General features: G+C 43.3%; 1 pseudogene; it reads right to left on the bottom strand.

The window, feature by feature from the left end:
- Positions 1-1,054: 1,054 nt before the first annotated feature.
- LOC130911088 (uncharacterized) lies at positions 1,055-2,038 on the bottom strand (annotated as a pseudogene).
- Positions 2,039-3,819: the final 1,781 nt, after the last annotated feature.

Here is a 3,819-nt window from a genome sequence, read left to right as displayed (position 1 = left end):
TCCTTCATAATTAGATGACATGGAGGCAAATATAGGCTGAATTATCTGTTTATACTCTGAAACAGAGCGATCACCTAATGTCCTTTTCATCTGAGTTCTAGTCACTAGTGGCGGATTATCTTGAAGCACAAACTGAAAGGTAATTAGAAAAATGATCAGACAGTACGGGGTTGTGGGGATGGACTCTAAGATCACTAATCTCCGTACCGTAGGTTAAAATCAAGTCCAGGGTGTGCTTGTGACTATGAGTTGGTTTATTTACATTTTGAATGAAGCCAGTCCCATCTAGTAGGTCATTAAAGGCCGTACCAAGGGAGTCACCTTCATCGTCAACATGTATATTAAAATCCCCTACAATTATAATTCTATCCCAGCTTAGCAAAATACTAGATAAAAAGTCAGAGAAATCTAACAAAAACTGTGAGTAGGGACCAGGGGGACGGTAAACCACTATGAAAAGAACTGGTTTTTGGTTCTTCCAGTTAGCGTCTGTAATTGATAGTGCTAGACTTTCAAAGGAGTTATAAATGTAATTAGATTTACTTTTTGGGCTCATACCTAAACAAGAGTGTGATATTACTGCCAACCCCCCTCCACGGCCCGTGCTTCTAGCTGTGTGAAAATTCACGTGACTTGGGGGTGTGGATTCATTAAGTCTAACAAAGTCATCCTGCTGAAGCCAAGTTTCAGTCAGGGCCAAAATATGAATATTATAATCCCCAATTAAGTCATTAACTAACAGAGATTTGGGCGAGATTGACCTGATGTTTAATAATCCGCATTTTATATATTTATTAAGAGCTATTTTATTTTCACTGCAATCAGGGGCTATATGTATTAAATTCTTTGGTCTCATTCCTATAGTACTCTGTTTTCCTCTGTTCACTATACGAGGCACGGACACAGTCTCTATCTTCTGTCCTGAATTTTGGATTTGTGACAGCTCGGAAAGAGGCGAGTGGTCACTACTAAAAGAGTTGTGTTTTACACTACAACACTGCGCCCGGGCCCCCCCTCTGAAGTGTCACTTTGGGAGACTTAGTTTGGCGGCCAAATTTCAAGTTAAGAGAGCAGCACCGTCCCAAGTCGGATGAATGCCGTCTCGGCGCATGAGCCCGGACTTGCCCCAAAACGCGTGCCAGTTATCAACAAAGACTATATCGTTTTCTGGGCACCATCTAGACAACCAGCGGTTAAATGATGAGAATCTAGAGTACATCTCATCATTGACCAAATTAGGCAGAGGACCAGAGAAAACTACGGTGTCCGCCATCGACTTAGCAAGTTTACACACCGAGGCTACGTTTAATTTAAGCACCTCAGACTGTCTCCGCCGGGCGTCGTTACCGCCTGCGTGAATCACAATACGGCGGAACCTCTTCCTACTCTGCTTTAAGAGCCTGAGGTTTCCTTCGATGTCACCGACTCTGGCCCCTGGGTAACACCTGACAGACACCGCCGGGTGCTTCACGTCTCTAACTATGGAGCTTCCAATTACGAGAGTGTCTGGTTCAGCCGGTGTGTCGCTGAGGGGGGCAAACCTATTGCTGACGTGAAGCGGCTGGTGCACTAAGGTTGTGCGTTTACCACTGCGCTTCCCCCGTACAGTCACAAATCCGTCCTTAATTTCCCCCGGCTGCACGGGGCTCGCTGGGGGGCTAACTGCGCTAGCAATCCTACTACTGCAAGCATGACCTGCGGGCCCTGCCACTACCTGGGTATAGCTAGGACTAGCTTTCGTCTCTAGAGTGCAGAGCCGTGCTTCTAGCTCAGAAACCCTGGTCTCCAACCCTGAGACTAAGCTACACTTCCTACAGCTACTACTGTCCTCGACGAAGGAGCCAGGGTGCTCGCTATACATACAGCACACTGAGCAGAAAAGACGGGAGGAAGAAGGCAGAGGGCTAGCCATAGCTCGGATAAGCTAGGCTAGGAAGATAGAGCTAAAGAGGAGAGTAGAGTAGTTTTAACCCACGACCTGTTAAATCGTGGGATAAAACAAATTAAGGAGCACTTGGAGAGCCGAACCAGCCTAGGATCGATTCTCCGATGTGTCCGTGGGATAAAACAAATTGAGGAGCACTAGGAGATTAGCGACTAGTAGCAGCGCTAACAAACAAACGATACACTCACCGGATGTGACGTCACGACATCTGTTATAAGCATTCATTAATGCTCATGACCGTGTCATGTCATAACTTTTAATGACAGTCTTATGGTGCCACTGTCAAAGTGTTACCAAACACCATAACTAGCAATTAATGAAACAACTGGAACAGCAACTGAAGAAAAATTAGCACAAAACATGAATTTTGATTGTCATTTACATCTGTAGTGTTGCAATGAATGCTAGGAGGCATGATGGACAACAACAGTGCTGACAGCAGGTAGCAGAAGAGGTTGACTGTCTCCCCCAAGGGAGCAGTGATGGCCAAATAAAGCTTCTTGAAGCAATGAAGATTGGCAGCCAATTGGTTCAAAGCTTCATGGTGGTTCATTTGGTCTTATGACAGTCATATGATGCCGCTGTCAAATAAAGTGTTACCCGTTAGTATCTTTGGGTGTAAATATCTCATAATACAGTGAGGACCGCAGCAGCTTATAGTCCAGTGTGGCTTATCTACGAAAAAATGTCGTTTTGGTGTCAAATTTGGTGGGTGGCGGCTCATAGTCAGGTGCGGCTTATAGTGCGAAAATTACGGTAGTTGCATGAGATCCTTGCAATTGTTCGTAATTGATTGCATCGTGACGCACACGCTACAGTTTAAAAAAATTCTAATGCACTTTTATTTTAAATATACTTCCATATGAATGAAAATGTGTGTTCCTTAAAAACTGCTAACAATTAAAAATCGGGCTGTCATGAATGGTTGTTTTGAAAGTTATTTATTCTCTGATTATTTTTACGATTAATCGACTAATCGGCTCATCCATATCTCACGTTATTTACTATTATTTTACTCTGGGCTTTAAATCTTAGCTGGAAATGTGCATCGGAAGCGAAGACTGGCAGTAAAACATGATCATTCAATGCAAGCCATGCCAGATCTAATGTACAGTGCCTTGCAAAAGTATTCGGCCCCCTTGAATCTTGCAACCTTTCACCACATTTCAGGCTTCAAACATAAAGATATGAAATGTAATTTTTTTGTCAAGAATCAACAACAAGTGGGACACAATCGTGAAGTGGAACAACATTTATTGGATAATTTAAACTTTTTTAACAAATAAAAAACTGAAAAGTGGGGCGTGCAATATTATTCTGCCCCTTTACTTTCAGTGCAGCAAACTCACTCCAGAAGTTCAGTGAGGATCTCTGAATGATCCAATGTTGTCCTAAATGACCGATGATGATAAATAGAATCCACCTGTGTGTAATCAAGTCTCCGTATAAATGCACCTGCTCTGTGATAGTCTCAGGGTTCTGTTTAAAGCGCAGAGAGCATTATGAAAACCAAGGAACACACCAGGCAGGTCCGAGATACTGTTGTGGAGAAGTTTAAAGCCGGATTTGGATACAAAAAGATTTCCCAAGCTTTAAACATCTCAAGGAGCACTGTGCAAGCCATCATATTGAAATGGAAGGAGCATCAGACCACTGCAAATCGGCCGTCCTTCCAAACTTTCTTCTCAAACAAGGAGAAAACTGATCAGAGATGCAGCCAAGAGGCCCATGATCACTCTGGATGAACTTCAGAGATCTACAGCTGAGGTGGGAGAGTCTGTCCATAGGACAACAATCAGTCGTACACTGCACAAATCTGGCCTTTATGGAAGAGTGGCAAGAAGAAAGCCATTTCTCAAAGATATCCATAAAAA

Source organism: Corythoichthys intestinalis, unplaced genomic scaffold, assembly GCF_030265065.1.
Source record: "Corythoichthys intestinalis isolate RoL2023-P3 unplaced genomic scaffold, ASM3026506v1 HiC_scaffold_23, whole genome shotgun sequence".
Lineage (NCBI taxonomy): Eukaryota > Metazoa > Chordata > Actinopteri > Syngnathiformes > Syngnathidae > Corythoichthys > Corythoichthys intestinalis.
Note: the sequence above shows the minus strand (reverse complement) of the source record. Positions and strands in the feature narration are given on the sequence as shown.